The sequence below is a fragment of the Prionailurus viverrinus genome, chromosome E2 (assembly GCF_022837055.1).
Source record: "Prionailurus viverrinus isolate Anna chromosome E2, UM_Priviv_1.0, whole genome shotgun sequence".
NCBI lineage: Eukaryota > Metazoa > Chordata > Mammalia > Carnivora > Felidae > Prionailurus > Prionailurus viverrinus.
In genome coordinates, this window is record NC_062575.1 from 44,145,787 (window position 1) to 44,165,059 (window position 19,273).

The 19,273-nt window shown below is 49.2% G+C and overlaps 1 long non-coding RNA gene across 1 annotated transcript; it reads left to right on the plus strand.

Annotated features, from left to right (window-relative positions):
• Window positions 1-13,576: 13,576 nt before the first annotated feature.
• LOC125153633 (uncharacterized) lies at window positions 13,577-15,451 on the plus strand. The gene is made up of 3 exons (XR_007147528.1): window positions 13,577-13,630; window positions 14,105-14,143; window positions 15,161-15,451. It is a non-coding gene; the product is annotated as an uncharacterized LOC125153633 (long non-coding RNA).
• Window positions 15,452-19,273: the final 3,822 nt, after the last annotated feature.

Here is a 19,273-nt window from a genome sequence, read left to right on the forward strand (position 1 = left end):
GGCTGCGGTGGGATTGTGTAGAAAGGCTGGTTATATATACCATGGACTTGAGGGAGGTAAAGTCACAAAAGGGAAGTTTCCAAGGACTTTCATAAAAGTCAAAAAAGGGAAGTTTCCAAGGACTTTCAAATGCTAAAGACTCAGAGATCAGTGCAGGCCTGCTGTTGCCAAGCTAAGGTGGTTTTTCCTCTAGCAAAGCATTAACATCAAGTAGGTAGAGAGTCCCTGGAGAAATGTTTTCCTCTGCCAGCCTCAAGTATTTGTCAATGGGCCCCAGGTTATAAGGAAATTCAACACTGTCTGCCATTCCCTTCTTGCCTTTGTTCCCTACATCACTCTGGAGGGGAGGGTGAGGTTGGGGCTCCAGGAAATGAGTCTATAGGGCTCTGGAGATCCGCTGGCTGGCCGTTGATAAGATTGCCTTTTTCTTGTAATTTACTAAGATATGTGTAAACTAATGAAGACCCCCCCCACCTCCGTCCTGCAGGACCGTGATCTCTATCAGTTAAGCATTTGTTTTCTTTCCTTTCCTTTGGTCTGGGGCAGCCAGCAGTGACTAAGGGATATCACACAGATCCCACCTGTGGGGGTGGGGTGTGCGAGCTTGTATGTTGCCCTCATCCTGCCTTATGCTCCCCCATCCCTTATGCTCCCTTTTTAGACACATTACAAGAACAATAAGAGATTCACATTCTTTTTAAAATTTTACCTTTCATTTTATATGTATGTTTAATGTCTTTAAATGCTCTTAAAAACATTTTCAATATTCCACCACTCTCATTTCACTTTTAAGTGGCTTTCTTTTTTTGCTGAGTTAGATTACGTTCTCGGGCTTTATTTAGGAAGTGGCCATCATTGTCATGAAGATGCTTTCCTTGCTGGTGGTAATGATGTGAAATGTTCAGGTCCAAAGCAAATGGTCAACAAAGAATTCTTGCAGGGTTTTCGGTGCAAAAAGGGAGGCTTTAGGAAAGCACAGGGACAGGACCGTTGGGCAGAAAGAGCTGCACTGGGTTGTGTGAAGTGGCCCCTTGTATACTTTCAAGTCGGGAGGGGGTTAGGGATAGCAGAAGTGTAACGAATTTGGAAGGAAAGTTTCCAGGTCCTCCAGGTGCCCACTGGTGTTAGGAAAAGGTCATTTATTACTTTCTAGAAACACCTCAGTCATGAGATACTTCAGATGTATGTCAGTGGACCATATGCTTGGAGGACGATTGCTAACATACATCTGGGGGAGGGTGGGTAGAGATAAAGGAAGTTTCCAAGGGAATTTTTATTATGTTAAAGGAGACTTACAGGATCCAGGAGGTTGGACTGATGTTAAGCTAAGATTGCTTTTTGCCCTTAGCAAACTACTAACATCCAGGCAGCTGAGTTCCCAGAAGGTCACTGTCTGTCGTCTCAAGGACTTGTCAGTTGGCTGTAAGTTGTAAGGCTGTTCAATTGTTTTTCTTCTGCCTTTGTTTTCCACATCAGTAAATGTGGCCTGGAAGCTGGAAACAGGAGGAGGAAGAGGTGCTTCGTGAGCGTCCCCTGGGCCCTGGGCAGGGCTTCCCAATCCCCTCAGAGGAGCAACCACAGCCCCCTGACAGACCCCCTTCTCTCCTGGTCCTCAGAGCTAGTTTGCCTTTGGCACAACGGAACAATGGCCAAGGTACACAGAACATTAGACCTGCTTTCTTCAAACTTAAAACACGGTGAAGGCAGATCATTCCAGGTAGAGTCCACATTAAAAAAAATTTTTTTTTGTTTATTTGTTTTTGAGACAGAGAGACAGAGCGTGAACGGGGGCGGGTCAGAGAGAGGGAGACACAGAATCTGAAGCAGGCTCCAGGCTCCAAGCTGTCAGCACAGAGCCCCACGCGGGGCTCAATCACACAGATCGTGAGATCATGATCTGAGCCTGTCAGATGCTTAATCGACTGAGCCACCCAGGCGCTCCGGTAGAGTCTACATTGTAAACAACAGATGGCTTTCAACGGGAGATGGTCACACTTTACAAAAGCAACCAATGTTTTGGCTAAAGCCCAACGTGAGAAATGAGAAGGGATAGAGCCACAACCCTTTGGCTGTTCCTTTGCAGCTGAGTTGCGAGGTCAGAGGTGGGCATGAGGCCTCTGGGGGTAGACAGGGCTTGAAAGGTCTGAGAGGCCAGCTCTGGGAACCCCCTCCACTCTGAAGATGTGGCTGCAGGACAGAGGGAGGAAGGGGACAGGAAGGCCTGAGAGCAGGATTTCCTTCTGCTGCCACAGGGTCTGGAGCTCCACTAGCCCCACAGGGACACTGCAAGTTTGCATTAGGGACAAAATACGTTCCGAATGATCTTAGGGAAAATTGGTTACTCAGCAGTGGCACAGAAAAACATACAATTTAGAATTAGAGTTTAAAAGCAAGAAAGGGCTATTGGTGACTTCCCTCTGTGTTTTACATGTGAAAGGGAAAAAGCAGGGCAGAGAAATGCAGGATTTCAGGCTCTGGATGAAGGACAGTGAAATCCCTTCTAAGAGAGGTTTCCATGACAATTACCATCTAAAAATACACATATTTTCAAAAAATAGGGAACTGGCAAGTCCCCAAAGTTACTAAATTGCTACCTTGAGTGTGGGGCAAGGCAAGCAGGGAGGGCATGGGGGAAGCCAGGAGAGTCCTGCTTTGCTCCACTGGACAGACAGCAGCGCTGTGGGGTGAAGAAACCAAACGTGAGGAAAGGGGACCTTGGTGTGGCTCTGTGGTCTGCCCCCGCCCGCATCCTAAAGGGACGCTTCAACCTCACAGGTTGTTTTCAGCTTCTGAAATGAGATAATTTGGCTTAAAGCCGAAGACTTTTACCTACTGGTTCAGAGAAAATATTTGCAAATCATGTACAGTAAAACCTTGGCTTTCCCTGTCCAGCCTGCATTACCCAGTTGTAGCAAAAATATTAAGCTGGTTTACCTAAAATCCCCTACACTCAATATCCAATCAAATTCCTTATCCCCCACAATCTACCAGGTTCTATCCAATCAACTTGGCCTGCCTTCAATAAGACTCCTATCAAGTCTATTCAGCCAGAATCCCTCTTACCCTTGATATTTCCTGTCAGTAATTTTCTACTCACTGACCTCCACCCTGTTCTTTGGATATTCTTTTAGGGTACCCAGCTGCAATTTCAACATGCACGCATAGGTTTCCTCCCCACAACACCAAGCAATTTTCAGCTCAACTCTGCCACAGTCTACCTGGAGATAGCAACAGATTCCACAGGCTAAGGGTTCAGTCCTACAAGACACCTTCCACCCCCCACCGCAGATACTTATCACAAGCCCCAGGCTGTTACCTGTCTTTTGACCACCTGCCTACACACTGAAGTGTCCAAGAACCTCCTCCTTAGTTTTTTTTTAAATATTTAGAGCAGCATGCAAAACTCAGGGAAACACTCACTTGCATTAACCAGTTTATTAAAAGATGTGATAAAAGATTTGAATCTGTCGCAGACTTTGAGTCTGGAGTTCTCTCTTGTCCAGCCAGAAAGCAGATGCAGAATTAAATGTGAGAGGGGCTAATGTCCGGGTAGAGACAAGAGCCCTGAGTAAGGGTCCTTCCTCCTCTTTTATTTGGATCAGAAGGCTAACAAACATGGTGGACAATGAAACAGTTATCATTAACAGCTATCACACACTCAAGTATGTGAAAGAGGGTTTTGAAGATATGCGGTGTTAGGGGTTTGGGTCAATACAAAACAAGATCCCAGCGCCAAGCAGATGGCTGTTTATGGCAGGCACTGGACACCAGGCGCCTTGTCTGTTATCTTAACTTGCCTAGGGGACAAGACAGAGCATGCTACCTCAGGGTCAATGAGGCACCTTTCTTTTGCAGATTAGCTCCGCTCTGGGCAATTTCACCCTACTGTGGTGGTCTATTACCCTGTTTAGCTATTCTGGACGCTTTTGTCCTAAGCCTTGTTAACCCACTGGTGCAAGCTCAGGGAATTCTTGAACTTATTTCCCACATGAATCAACAGCTAGATGAAGAGATACAGAGAGGGAGGTCTGGGGAAAGGGTGTGGAGCTCTCATGCCTTCTCTAAGCCCACCATTCTTCCCAAACCTCCACCTGTTCACCAACCGGGAAGCTCTCTAAACCCAGTCCTTTTGCTTTTTTTAGGGAGGCCTCATCGATAGTCACTATTGACTAAATCATTGGCTGATTCAACCTCCAGCCTCTCTCCCCTTCCCAGAGGTGGGGGTGGGGCAGGGCTGAAAGTTCCAGTTCCCTGATTACAGGGTTGGTTTTCCTGTCACTAGCCCTGCCCTTGGATGAGGTCTAAGAGTCACCCTCATTAATAACAAGACACCCCTTTTACATGTATGGCTCTAAGGAGTTTTTAGGAACTGTGGATGAAGAGTAAACATAACTGAGAAATATATATATGTGTGTGTACATATATAAACATACACACACACACACACACATATATATATATACACATGATTTGAATGATGAAATATATTTCTTTTTTTTAATGTTTATTTTTGAGAGCGAGAGAGAGGGAGACAGGGAGTGGACGAGGGGCAGAGAGAGAGAGGGAGGCACAGAATCCAAAGCAGGCTCCAGGCTCTGAGCTGTCAGCACAGAGACCCACATGGAGCTCCAATGCAGGAACTGTGGGATCATGTCCTGAGCCAAAGTCAGATGCTTAACCAACTGAGCCACCCAGGTGCCCCTGAAATATATATTTCTTTATAAATCATTATATTACAGCTATAAATCCTGACTTTGACTTGTATTCAGAATTGAGCCCAGTTCCATTGAGTCTGAAGTCTAGTGTCCCTATTGCAATAATTCCTGAAGAAAATTTGTTTTTACTACTTAAAGCAGTCTGGTTCTGGTTTGGTGTTTTGTTTTTGTTCGCCTGTCTTTTTAAATTTATTGTCAAATTGGCTTACATACAACACCCAGTGCTCATCCCAACAAGTGCCCTCCTCCTCAATGCCCATCACCCACTTTCCCCTCTCCCCCACCCCCCATCAACCCTCAGTTTGTTCTCTGTATTTAAGAGTCTCTTATGGTTTGCCTCCCCCCTTGTTTGTCTTTGTTTTTAACATACATAAGCTTATGAATTAAGAAATATTATCAGGATAAGACAGTGTTGCTCCTGGATTGGAAATAGACTGGGAAGTGTTCTGTTTGAACCAGTGGCCCAGCACAACCCTTGTGTTATGCCCAGAATTTGTGATCCCCAAAGACTGCCAGGGAGCCGGGTCCGATGTAGAAGTAAAGAGCCTTTATTCGAGCTAGCTCGAGCTCAATCCCCTACCTACACCGACGCAGCGGTGAGATGCTGGGGAGAGAGAGCAAGTTTCAAAAGCACAAAGGTTTTATAGGGGTCTAGGGGCAGTTGGTGAGGTAATGGCTGTGGCCTCAGCCGATTAGCTGGGGAAGGGTCGGAGTCCTGTTACCCAGGTCGCTGGGCGTGTTTTGATCGGGAAGTTTGAAAGGGTGAGCGGGAGGTTACTCAAGGGGAGGAGGCGTGGTCTGAGGTTTCTGTGATTTTCCCAGAAAAGGGGCCATGTCGGGACATAGTCACTCAAGGTGGAGGACACAGAACAAGATGGAGTCAGTCGGCATAGGTCCGCTCTTTCATTCCTCCCTTGCCATGTAGCTTGTGGACCCAATCATGGGACCGGCTGCATTTCTATTTTGTAATCTGGGAGCGTATGGTGACAAGGGGAACAGTTTGGAGGTCTATGCAAAGTTCTGGGAACCAAGTATCCCTGGGGTGGCTCTGGGAGGTCTGATTAAGTATTGTCTCCGAGCTGGTGTCTATGATCTGCCAGGTGATGTCTTGGGGGGCATGGGGACTCCCGGCAGCATGAGCAGTGACAAGCAGAGCTAATAGAGTTACCAATATTAGGTGGGTCAAATGGCGCTGTAGCTTGAGCTTGAGCGGGTTGTGTTGGTCCCGATTGACGGCCCATCACGTGACGAAGTCCTTCCGGATCGAGGAGGGGTCCGCTGGCCGAACGTGGGTGTGAAGGACCCAGGTCATGATGCCATCTACTTTGAGAGCGGTGGGGGTTGTCAGCACCACGATGTAGGGTCCCTTCCAGCGCGGCTTGAGGGTCTCTCGGTGGTGCCTCTTGACATAGACCCAGTCTCCCGGCCTGTACTGATGAGGTGTCGGGGTCGGGCCAGCCTCGTAGATGGCACGGAGGCGTGGCCAAATGTCCTCGTGCGCCCTCTGGAGCCCTCTCAAGGAAAGAAAAAGTTCTTGCTCTTTAAACTCAGCAAAAGTTCAGCTTGAAGGTTGGGAATAATAGGGGGTGGCCTGCCAAACATGATCTCATAGGGAGTAAAACCCAAGGTGTAAGGAGTGTTCCTAACCCGGTAAAGGGCATATGGTAGGAGAGTCACCTAGTCCCCGCCAGTCTCCATGGCTAATTTGGTAAGGGTCTCTTTTAGGGTTCTATTCATTCTTTCTACCTGTCCTGAGCTCTGGGGCCTATAAGCACAATGTAATTTCCAGTTTGCCCCCACCGCCTTGGCTACTGCCTGCATTACTTACAAGATAAAAGCTGGTCCATTGTCTGGTCCTATGGTGGCAGGAAAACCATACCTGGGTAAGATGTCTTCTAGTAGCTTCTTAGCCAAGGTCTGAGGCGTTTCATGCTTGGTTGGGTATGCCTCCACCCAGGCAGAGAAGGTGTCTGTAAATACTAAAAGATATTTATAACCATACTTTCCTGGTTTGACTTCAGTGAAGTCGACTTCCCATTGGGCTCCCGGTCTGGTGCCTCTGAGCCTGGTTCCTTTTTTTATTTGATGTGGCTCTCGCGTTGGTGAGTTGGCAGGTCTTGCAGGCAGATACAACTTGCTCTATTTTGGTGTCCTGTTGGTGAATCTTGATTCCGGCATGTCGGATTAAGTCTTTTAATTTTCGGGCCCCCATGTGAGTAGACCGATGCATGTGCTCTAATATTGAGGCTCCGAGCCGGTCTGGCAGCACGAGCTCCTTGTTAGTTGTATACCACCATCCCTTTATCTCCTGGGCCATGGGGAGTTTGATCCTCTGTAACTCCTCCTGGGAGTATTTGGGCTGGTCTGGTAAAACTGGGTCTCCCAAGCCCGGTAGTTGTTAAGCCGTTTTCTAGCTCCCAACGTTAACACCTTGGTGAGGGCTATGAGCTCTGCTCGCTGGGCTGACGTCCTGGAGGGTAGAGCCTCCGCCCATACGGTGTCCGTTTCGGTGACCACCGCTGCACCCGCATACCTGTGTCCATCCCGCACAAAGCTGCTGCCATCAGTGAACCAAGTAGCCTCGGCATCGGGGAGGGGCCGGTCGGTCAGGTCCATCTGGAATCCATGTACTTGTTCCAGGATTCCCGCACAGTCATGTAGTGGAGCACCTAGGGCAGGGTCGGGCAGCAGGGTTGCAGGATTGAGGGCTGCACTGGGGTGGAACCGCACCCATGGAGGGTTGAGTAGGAGGTTCTGGTAATAAGTCATACGTGTGTTGCTCATCCATCTATCAGGAGGCTGTTTCAGGACCCCTTCAATGGCGTGTGGGGTCATGATCCAGATCTCCTGTCCTAGGGTCAGTTTGTCTGCGTCCTTGACTAGGAGTGCTGTCGCTGCAATAATTCTTAGGCATGGCAGCCAGCTGGCAGCCACTGGGTCTAGTTTCTTGGACAGGTAAGCCACCGGGCGGTTCCAGGGGCCTAAGGCTTGAGTTAGAACCCCTTTTGCTATTCCCTTATGTTCGTCTACAAAGAGGTGGAAGGGCTTCGTAATGTCTGGTAGGCCCAGGGCTGGGGCACTTAGGAGGGCCTTTTTTAACTGATTAAAGGCAGTTTCTTCTTTTTCAGCCCATTTAAATGTTTTCCCCTCTTTGGTAGCTTCATATAGGGGCCTAGCGATCTCAGCAAAACCTGGAACCCAGAGGCGGCAGTAGCCGGCTGATCCTAGGAATTCCCTCACTTCTCTTCGGGAGGTGGGAGTAGGGATCTTTAGGACAGTTTCTTTTCTGGCATCTGATAACCGCCGCTGTCCGCCCTCCAGGATATATCCCAGGTAACTTACCCTCTCCCTGCATATCTGAGCCTTCTTCATGGATGCCCGGTACCCTAAGGCCCCCAGGGTAGCCAGCAGGTCCTGGGTCCCTCGCTCACAGTCTTTGGCCATGTCAGCAGCAATCAGGATGTCATCTACGTACTGCAGGAGGGTGAGGCCAGGGTGCTCCCTTCTGTACTCACCCAGGTCCTCGTGTAGTGCCTCGTCGAAGATGGTGGGTGAATTTTTGAATCCCTGAGGTAGCTGTGTCCAGGTGAGTTGCCCACTGTAGCCCTCCTCCGGATCATGCCACTCGAAGGCGAACAAGGGTTGGCTCTGGGGTGCCAGTGGCAGACTGAAGAAGGCGTCCTTTAAATCTAGTACAGTATACCAGACCTTGGAGGGCGCCAAGGAGCTCGAGAGTATATGGATTGGGAACAGTTGGGTGTATGTCTGCGACCCTCTTATTTACTTCCCGGAGGTCTTGTACCGGTCGGTAGTCATTTGTGTGAGGCTTTTTGACCAGCAGTAGGGGAGTGTTCCAGGGAGACTGGCAAGGAACTAGTACCCCTAGGCTTCGTAGTCTCCGGATGTGTGGCTGGATCCCCTTCCAGGCCTCCTGAGACATGGGGTATTGTTTGATCCTTACCGCACTTTCTCCTGGCTTGAGCTCTACCAAGACCGGGGTCCTGGGAGTGGCTAGTCCTATCTACCCCCCCACCCCCATCTCTGCCCAAACCAAGGGGAATTCTTGTAGCCATCTGTCTATATTATCCTCTCTCGGGAGCGCCTCCTGGTGGAGGCGGTATTCATCCTCCAGTTTCATGGTCAGGACCTGGATGGGGTGGCCCTTGCCATCGGTGACCTGAGGTCCCCCTTGTCTGAAAGTTATCTGAGCTCCAATCTTGGTCAGTAAGTCCCGTCCTAACAGCAGGTAGGGGCATTCTGGTATTACCATGAAGGAGTGGGATACCCGGCCTGTCCCCAAATCTACCATTCTTCAGGTAGTCCATGAATACTGGCTCATACCAGTTGCCCCTTGTACCCAAGGACTTCTTGCTAGTTTTCCTTGTGGGGTGCCGAGGACCAAATGTTGTGCTCCAGTGTCGATGAGGAAGTCAACAGGGGTCCCCTCCACTTTAAGAGTTACCCTGGGTTCGGGGAGAGGGTCCGAACCGCGACTCCCCTAATCACTCAGTTCATCTAGCTCTAGGGCTTTTACTCGATCAGTCTTGCTTCCCTTCCCGCCGGCCTTTTTTGGACAATCTCGGGCCCAATGCCCTATCTCCTTGCAGTATGCGCACTGATCTTTCTGCAGCCTCTGCTTCCCCCCCCTTGGTGGTTCCTTTACCTTTTCTTGCATCACCTGCCAGCTGCCGGAGACGGCGGTCTCGTTCCTCGGGGGAGTCCGCAGTGATAGCTAGTAGTATTCTGGCCAGGTCTCGAGTCTGCTTACTGCTGGCAGCCACCATGGCGCGAGCCTGCTTGTCCTCAGGAGGCTCCCGGTTATTATATACCTTTTCGGCTACCACCAGTAAGTCCTGCAGACTTTTTTCTCCTAGTCTATCTATTTTCTGTAATTTTTTCCTAATGTCTATGGCCGATTGGTTTACAAAGGCCATGATGACAGCTGCCTTGCTTTCCGGAGCCTCTGGATCCATGGGGGTATGGGTACGGAATGCCTCCATGATCCGTTCTAAAAAGGCAGCCGGAGATTCATCTTTTCCCTGTTGCACATTTCCTACTTTGGCCAAATTGGTTGGCTTTCTAGCAGCCATTCGGAGACCCCCCATTAGAGTCTGGCGGTAGACCCGGAGCCTCTCCTTACCTTCTGCCGTGTTGAAATCCCACTGGGGCCGAGTTAAGGGGAAGGAGGCATCTATCTGAGCCTGGTTGGTGGTGGGATTCCCATCTGCGCCCGGAACTAGTTTTCGGGCCTCACTGAGGATTCTTTCTCTTTCTTCAGTCGTGAACAGGACCTGCAAAAGCTGCTGGCAATCGTCCCACGTGGGCTGTTGAGTAAAAAGAACAGAGTCTAATAAATCAATAAGCCCTGCCGGTTTCTCAGAAAACTTAGGATTCTGAGCTTTCCAATTGTAGAGGTCTCTAGTGGCGAAAGGCCAATAGTGATGGGGCTGATTCCCCTCCGTGTCTGGGGGTCTGGTGTCTCGCAGGGGCGGAATACTGGAGTCGGCGGCAGAGGCGGATTGCTCCCTCTGAGCCCTTTGTCTGGTAAAGGGCGGGCTTCCCACTGGAGCGTTTCCGCCTCCTGCTCTCGGAACAGCGTCTGCCTCCCCTGGAGGGGGAGGATGGTGTTCTTCCGGCATCCTAGGGGGGTTATACGGGGGAGGAACAATTAATTCTTCCTTAAAGTGATCAATCATAATACTTAGAGGAGTAGTCTGAGTCTGTCCCATAATGTCCGTCCAGTAAGTCCACAGAACAAAACAGAGAAACACAGAAACAGACAAACAGAGGGCCCCTAGAAAGTCTTCCAACTCCATGGAAGCAAAACTGAAAGCTAGTCGACAGCCTCGCACTGACTGGCGGGAGCGACCTGCCTCCTCTCAGACCTTTGAGGGGATTCCACGTCCCGCCAAGACTGATGAGGGGATTCCACGTCCCTCCAAAAGGGAGGATCTGAAAGTCTTCTGAAACTCCTGGCCCGTGGTCCTCCAGTGCGTCCACTTAGACTGCGTCGGGCACTACCAGAATTTCAGAAATGAGCTCACACAGAAAAGACGGAACAGACATTAACCGTGGCCAGTCAGGCTCTCCGGGTTGGGAGTCCCTTGGGGGTCTTGGGGATCCCGGGCCGAGCCCCCAAATGTTATGCCCAGAATTCGTGATCCCCAAAGACCACCAGGGAGCCGAGTCCGATGCAAAAGCAAAGAGCCTTTATTCGAGCTAGCTCGAGCTCAATCCCCTACCTACACCGACACAGCGGTGAGATGCCGGGGAGAGAGCGAGTTTCAAAAGCACAAAGGTTTTATAGGGGTCTAGGGGCAGTTGGTGAGGTAATGGCTGTGGCCTCGGCCGATTGGCTGGGGAAGGGTTGGAGTCCGGTTACGCAGGTCGCTGGGCACGTTTTGATCGGGAAGTTTGAAAGGGTGAGAGGGAGGTTACTCAAGGGGAGGAGGCGTGGTCTGAGGTTTCTGCGATTTTCCCGGAAAAGGGGCCATGTCGGGGACATAGTCATTCAAGGTGGAGGACACAGAACAAGATGGAGTCTGCCGGCATAGGTCCGCTCTTTCTCTTGTTCACCTAAAATTTCTCCTGAAAGATGCCCCTCATAGCCTTGTCTGGAGTGTTTTCCTCTCTCCAACTTGAGGAAATAAACTGAGGCTCACAAAGTGAACTCTAAAGCTTCAGTCCACATATATTTGTAAAGAATCAAAACAGCATCTATTAGCTCCCACCTAATAGGGAACACATTTTGTATCAGACTGGCATTGGGATATTTTCCAGCTTTGGAGGACATCCAAAATCAGATCTCTAAACATCCATGATCAGTTGCATACTACACTTCATGGAAATCGGAGGGTGTCTCTTTAACAAGAGCGAAATTCCCTCCAGTTCTCAGAGCTTGGCGGGGGCGGGGGGGGGGCGGGGGGGGCACCATTTCTCAGCGTCTACCCCTTCCTAGGTTCGTGCCCCACGCCTGCCGGGAGCGCGTCTCACTAAGGTCGGAGGCTCCTGGGAACTACATTACCCAGATGCCCCTGCGTCGTGCATCTGCAAGCGCTGGGCCAATGAAGGCCCTGGACAGACGCCTTTCTGAGAGGGGGGAATCGCCCAAGACGGGACTTCCGGCTTCTCTTGGCAGTAGTCCTTTTTATCACTCTTGATCCTGGCCGTTTGATCCGATTCTTAAATAATTGTTGGAGCCCAAGATAAAGTGAGCGGGAGGCATGAAAGTAAATGTGTCCCCACCGACAGAGGCGGTGCTGAGACTTGGTGAGAGTGCCGCCTGGCGTGATACTGTGTGTTTGGCTGAGCCTGCAGCACTGTGGCCTGGTTCCTGGCAACTCCCGGCTTTGCCTTACTGACGGGCCTTGATGGTCCTGTGTGCCCTGATGGAGCCAGTGCAAGTTGGTACTGTATCCCTCAAACCCACACCAGTGGGAATCCCATCTCTGAATCCCAAAGACCCGGATGAGTCCCTATGCAGTTCGCTTTCAGTCACGCCCTTTGTTCGGGACTGTGGCGCCTTCCTGGCTGGGATGCCCATTTTTGACTTTTGGCGTGATAAGGAGTTGAATAGTGTTACAGGCAGAGGGACTGTCACGTGCAGAGGCTTGTAAGTGCTACTGAGTGGAGTGTTTGGGGAAACCTGCAGCCTGTTTCCTGTATACAGGAAACAGATAGTGAGTGGTGTGGCAGCCTGAGCAGTTAGGCTTTCATTCCGAGGGCCATGGAGAGTTTTGAATCGAGAGACCTGATGTGAGATAGGATTTTAAAAGGTTCCCAAAGGCCGCTAAGTGTGGAAGGGACTTTGGGGAGGGATGATGAGAGGAAGTGGGGAAAGTTTGAGAAAGTTCCTGTAACAGAGTCTGGGAGCATTACCATGAGGCTGGACCAAGATGGGTAGCCAGAGGACTGTCAAAGTAAAACTCCCCCCTGGGCAAAGTTGAAACAAGCAAGGAAGACAATTCAAGGCTATTGCAGTAGGAGAGAGGGACTGAATTCAACTCCAATGAAATGAAAGGCAGGAGGGTTTTTAAGTGCTGGAGTGAGCCATTGGAAAAGTGCTGGAGGATGTCAGATGGGGAGGTTGATCAGTGGGATCTGCGGGGCACAGGGAGTTACTCCTGAGATTGCACGTCCTTTTTTCTGTGATTAAGACGTATGTGTTTTCTAATTGGTATTTGTAGAAGTTAGGCTTCTCCTGGCCCACAGAGACTGAGAGATAGGGCTGCTGTGTTTTTTGGTGTTCACATTGCAAAGAGATGGTTCCCAAGTCCTTGAGAAAGTCATTTCCTGGGTTGAAAACTGGGCCAGGAGAAGATTTACATATATTTGGGGGGAAAAAAAAAACGGAGAAAGAATTTACAATTGCAAGTTTCCTAAAGTAAATGCTCTAAGAAAAGGGAGTTTAGGAGCCTATAGTCAGGAAGAAACCTGATTAACACTTAGTCAAGCTGAGGAAATGCTAAGGCTGTCTTGGTAAGGGGGTAGAAATGATACAAGGTAGACCCTAAGGAAAGAGGACTATTTTAAGTATAGAGCACTATCATCTGCCCACCTGCCAAGGCCTATCCTCCCTACCCCCTATTTTTAGCTTAATGAACTTAAGGAACACCATTTGTTTTAAAATTAAGCAATCACTATTTCTCTAAATGTGTTCCTATAGGTAGTCAATTAAAATTTAAAATGGATTTAGTAAGGTAAATTAAAAAAAATTTTTTTTAACGTTATTTTTGAGAAGGAGACAGAGCGCGAGCGGGGAAGGAGCAGAGAGAAAGGGAGTCAGAATCTGACTCCAGGCTCCAGGCTCCAAGCTGTCAGCACAGAGCCCGATACAGGGCTCAAACTCACAAACCGTGACATCACGACGAAGTCAGATGCTTAACCAATGGAGCCACCCAGGTGCCCCGAGCAAGGTAAAAATTTAAAAGCAATTAATACTTGGTTTACCCTTCATACGCAGCTAAGCAGTGTACTAATATACTAAAATCAAAAGTGTTAAATATCATATTTTCTTAAATGAATAAAATACCCGAAACATTCAGAATTTCAAAATCCATCACTTAATTTGCATTGAGAACAATGACAAGTATGATAGTCATAGCACACACTCGGCACTTAATATGGACTAATGTGTTTGATCCCAACACCAGCCCTATGAGGTTGGTTCCCTTAACTATCCCCATTTTACAGAAGAAGACACTGAAGCAAGGAGAGGTTGAATTGTCCCAAATCACACAGCCAATGAGGTCAAGCTAATGACTGAGGCTTCTAAATTAGACATTCAAATGGAGGTCACCTTGATTCAGGGCAGTGATGAAGGTTTGGATGAACCCTTGAGACCCTACCATGGATACGTATCACTCACAGTCTTCTTACTCTTCTCACAGGGACCCATGGCTGCAGAAATGTTTGTGGATCATGCACAGGTGAGTGGGGGGTATCTCAGTCCCTCACCCACCCCATCTTTACCCATATAGTCTCAGGGGTGTCCTGGAATGCTGTACCTGCCACCCTCATGGCTATTGGGACTGGGGCCCCTGGATTCCTTGAGATTCAAGGTCCTGAACCCACACCAGGCATTATATGAAGGGGTTTCCATTTCTGACAACCAAGAGAATGCTATTTAGGGGTGTTACAGGCACAGAGATCAGCATTTGCAGATACTTGGAGGTGAAACTGAGTTGGCAGGATTCAGGGAACTGCACGTCTCCAATATGTCTGGTGGGACCAAGGAGCAAAAATGTAGGAATCAGGTCTAGAATGGCAGTCTCAGGAACTATGCCTCTATTCTGAGGATGTTAGGAATGTTGGAACATTAAGAGTAGAGAAGGGAGGTCATTTGAATTAGGTCTTAACAGACTTCCTCTGGCTGCAGATTGGAGAACAGAGAGTAGGGGTGGGGGAGGAAGGTACTGAATAGTCCAAATAAGTATTGGTAATGACTGGATCAGGATGTTGGTTGTGGAGGCAGGGGGAAAAACTTATGGCTTCTGGGTTGGTTTGTAAAGTAGGTCTGACTGCTTTGTGATATGGATGGTTAAAGAGAAAGAGAGGAGCTGGAGATAATTCCAAGGGTTGTGGCTTTTGCAACTGGAAGAAAAGAATTACCCTCTATTGAGATGGAGAAGTCATTTGTAGTGTTACGGAACCAGGCTGGAACGCTGGTGGAAAAACAAAGCGGCACTTGGAGATCTTGGTGGATCGGAGATTTATTTAACATCGGCGGGTGGGCTCAGAGGAGACCGTTTCTCCAAAGATCTGAATCCCGGATGAAGGGGGGAAGGGTAATTTATAGTTGTCAGCTTCCATATCTGTGGCAGGTTTACCCGCACAGCAAACAGGGCAAGAAGAACCCGGAAGAGGGGTCTCTAAGCTAGAGACCAGAGCTTGTTTTAGTCCCGTCGCCATCTCATGGTATAAAACTTTATTCATTTTCCCAACAGTAGGAATAATTTTCAGAGGGAATATCAGGAGTTTGGTTCAAACCTGTTGAGTGTGAGAAGTTCCGGAGACTTCTGAGTGGAGGCATTGAATGGACGGCAAGATGCCCATGTCTGGATTTGAGGGTAAGGGCTCAAGTTCCAGACATCACGAGGTGATGTCCTATATGGGGACCAGGGTAGAGCTGTGAGTCACATTTGGGAAGGGACATCTTCAGGTCATGGTGACTGAGGGGCAGAGAAGGGGAGGACAAGGCCAGAGGACTGGGTCTGTACCTTGGGCACCTGAGTGGTGTTGGTGAGCATCACAAAGACAGCTGAGGGAGGGTGGTGGCTGTGGGGAAGAAGGTGGGGCTTGTGGGGGTTTGAGGCTTCCACAGAGCAGTGCGCATGGGATGGATGTGGAAGCACGATAGTAACGGGAGTGAGATGACAGTGAGGCCAAGGCCAGTGCTTCCTCAGCCCTCTGAGGGCTGGCCAGGCTTTTGTGGTGACCTTGTGGGGCCTGGAAAGGTTTACACAGGCTGGTAGATGAGCTCAGGAACACACAAGGCCAGGGGACAGTGGTGGGAGTGCTGGGTGAGGCTTGACTGGAAAGAGGGAGGCTGAGACTAGTGAGGGGACAGTGTGTGCAGCACAGCAGCAGAAGGGCCTTAAGGTGTGGACCCCTGAATGTGGTTCCAGTGGGTGAGGCCGAAGCAGGAAAGGATGTGGTGCAGAGGCCTTTAAAGCAGGGCTGGGGGCTTCCCCTGCCAGTGTGGGCCACCCGGGGACCAGCGCAGGATGGATCTTCATTGTATTTGCCAAGTGCTCTTTGGGTGCCAAGGGCAGAATGGAACATGGGGAGGCCAGGGACATACCCTGGATGGGGGCTGGGGTGGAGGAGGTGGCCGTGACCATGGGGGTGATGGATGGGAGGGCAATATGGTCCATGGAGTGATGAGTCAGTGGAGAGAGGGAGAACTGAGGGTCCCAGGGCCTCACTCCTAGCAGCTTAAGGGAGAAAGCTGAACCCGTGTTTGCTTGTGTCTCAGAGGCATGATCTGGGAACCCCTGGGGAATTTGCTGGCAGGAGAGGAGGTGGAGCCTTTCATGCCATGCCTAGTGCTTGAATGACATTTCTTTATTTGCCATCATGCCTGTGTGGGAACGATATGGGGTGACACAGGAATCAGTAAGAAGGAGGAGAGAGCTAGCACCAGGAGCATCCGGGCCTTGTCGATCCTGTGAGGGGATGTGCATGGAGTGGATGTCTGGGGGGTAGACGGAGGGTCCCAGTGAGAGGTGGCTCAGGGCCACTGCTCTCCCCATCATGGTGGGCTGTTGTAACCTTGGGGGATGTGGCTGTGGACTGGTTTCAGGAGGAGCGGGAGCTCCTTGACAGGGCTCAGAGACTCCTGTACCGCGCTCTGGTGCTAGAGATCTTTGCACTTGTGGCCTCACTGGGTAAGTCTTTCACACTCACCCTGGCGTCCTTGACCAGGCTCTTTCATTCTTCGTTTCTGCTCTAAATAAAAGAGCATCCCCTAACATTTAATTTTTTGACGGCACAGTTTGCATCTTTTTATGTTGTATATCCATTAACTAAGTTATGTAGCTATGATTATCTTAAATACTTTTTTTCTTTTAACACTTGTATTAGAGTTAAGTGATTTATACATCACTATTACAGTAGTAGAGTATTCTGAATTTGACTACATATTTACCTTTACCAGTAGTTTGATACTTTTATATGGTTTCATGCTACTAATTAGCGTCTGTTCATTTCAGCTTGAAGAACTCCCTTTGGTTTTTCTTGTAGAGTAGGCCTAGCCATCATGGATACACTCAGCCTTGTGTTTCTGGGAAAATCTTTATCTCTTCCTCATTCTGAAGGACAGCTTTGCTGGGTAAAGTATAAATATTGGTTATCACATGTTCCCCCAGCACTTTGAATATATCATCCTACTCTTTCCTGCAAGGTTTCTTTTGAGAAATAGGGATGTAGGTTTATGTGGGTTCCTTTGGATGAGATGACCTTTTTCTTTTGCTGCCTTCAGAATTCTGTTTTTGACTTTTGGCAGTTTTATTATAATACGGCTTGGTGAAGTTTTCTTTGGGTTTAATCTATATGGGGACCTTTGAGCTTCCCATACCTGAACATCCATATCTCCTCCCTGAGAGGTTTTTAGCCATTATGTGTTAAATAAGCTTTTTGCCTCCCTCTCTCTCTTTTTTTCTGTGATTCCCATAATGCAAATACTGTTTATTTGTGTCCCATAATGCACAGAGGCCTTCTTCACTCTTTTTCATTCTTTTTTCTTTCTGATAGGGGAATTTCAAATGACCGGTTTTTGAGTTCACAGATTCTTTCTTCTGGTTGATCAAGTCTGTTGTTGATAACCTCTATTGCCATTTTCATTTCATTCATTGTATTCTTCAGCTCCAGAATTTCTGTTTGTTTTATTATTATTATTTCAGTCTGCCTGTTGAACTTCGCAGTTTGCTCCTGTATCATTCTCTTGAATTTATTGAATTTGCTGTGTTCTCTTATAGATTGCTGAGCTTCCTTAAAATTATTTTGAATTTGTTGTTCAGCAGTTCATAAATCTCCATTTTTCCTCCTGGTCACTTGTCAGAAATTACTGTGTCTCGTTTGAAGTGCGTGTTTCCTGTAGCCTGCATTAGCATCTGTATATTTGGTTGAAAGTCACCCCTTCCAGACTTTACGGACTGGGGGTCACCCCTTCCAGACTTTACGGACTGGTTTGCGTGGGAAAGACCTTCCCTGGTAGGTGAGTGCAAGGGCACCAGCTGGGTGGGGTGTGGCGGTTCCAGCTCCGGGGAAGGCCCGGCTGCATAGTCTCCACGAAGCTCTTTCAGTTGAGGCAGCGACAGTGAGGATTGCAGCAGTCCTCAACAGCCAGTGTTGTAAGGTGTCCACAGGGCCGACAAAGACCACTGGGATCTTTGGTGGCAAAAGTGCTGAGGACCACCTCGTCTCTTTTCCTCTCATAGCCCATGTTGTGGCCAGGGGGATCCCTCTTGGTAGCAGGTGTGGCTTTCGGGCACCCTTGTGGTTGTGGTAGCACTGGTGTCCCGTGCATACGTGCCATGGAACAGCCATGGACCTGGAGTCTGGAGTTGGGTGCTCACAGAGCAACAATGTCTCTGGGGTCTTGGGAACTGGCTAGCCTACGGATGCAGTGGTTCCGATGTCTGAGGCACGGGCATGTGCAGGGCAGCCACAGAGCCGGGGACTGGAGCCCATGTACCAGTGGAGCAACAGTGGCTTTGGGCGTTGGACGGTCTGAAGCAGCAGTGGCTCTCCTGCCCGAGATGTGGGCACACGTGGGGAAGCTACGCATCTGAGATCTGAAGTGTCGGCACACGCAGAGCAGCAAGGACTCTGGGATCCGGGGCATATGTAGGCAGGGGGGGGCCTGGCAGCCCTGTTCCCAGGGTAGCGTAATAGCAGCTCCCTCTGAGGGAAGGACCTGCAGCAGCGATGCCCTCCCCGAGGGTTCCAGGGTGGCACGGCTGTGGCAAAAACTGCTGGTGTCCTCTCTGGAACGGAGTATGGGTCTGTGCTGATTAACGCAAGGTTCTCTGCCGTAAAAGCTGCAGGTGTGGCTGATGTGGGGGATGTTTAAGTTCTCGGTGGCAAGGGCTGCCAGGCTCCTTGCAGAGCAGGCTCTGGGGGTCAATGATGGCACCCACCATGTGGTTGATACTGATGAAAGGTCTCTGCCCCTTCTCTCTTCTGCTAGCCATCTCCGGACATCTCAGGTAAGCTGAGCTCCCCGGCAGTCCATCCTGTGAGATTAGTCTTCATTTTTTTGCTCTACTGTGTTACTGTAGGTTCTTTTTTGTTTTGTTTTGTTTACTTATTTATTTTGAAAGAAAGCATGAGCAGGGGAGGGGGAGAGAGAGAGAGGGAGAGAGAGAGGGGTAGAGAGAGAAGGAGAGGGATGTGGGGCTTGAACCCATGAAACCATGAGATCATGACCTGAGCTGAAATCAAGAGACGTTTAACCAACTGAGCCACCCAGGTGCCCCTGTAGGTTCTTAATTGAACTCTTGAGTCCTCTCCAAACTATTTTTAGTTGTGGATAGTTTTTTTAATTGTTGTTTTTC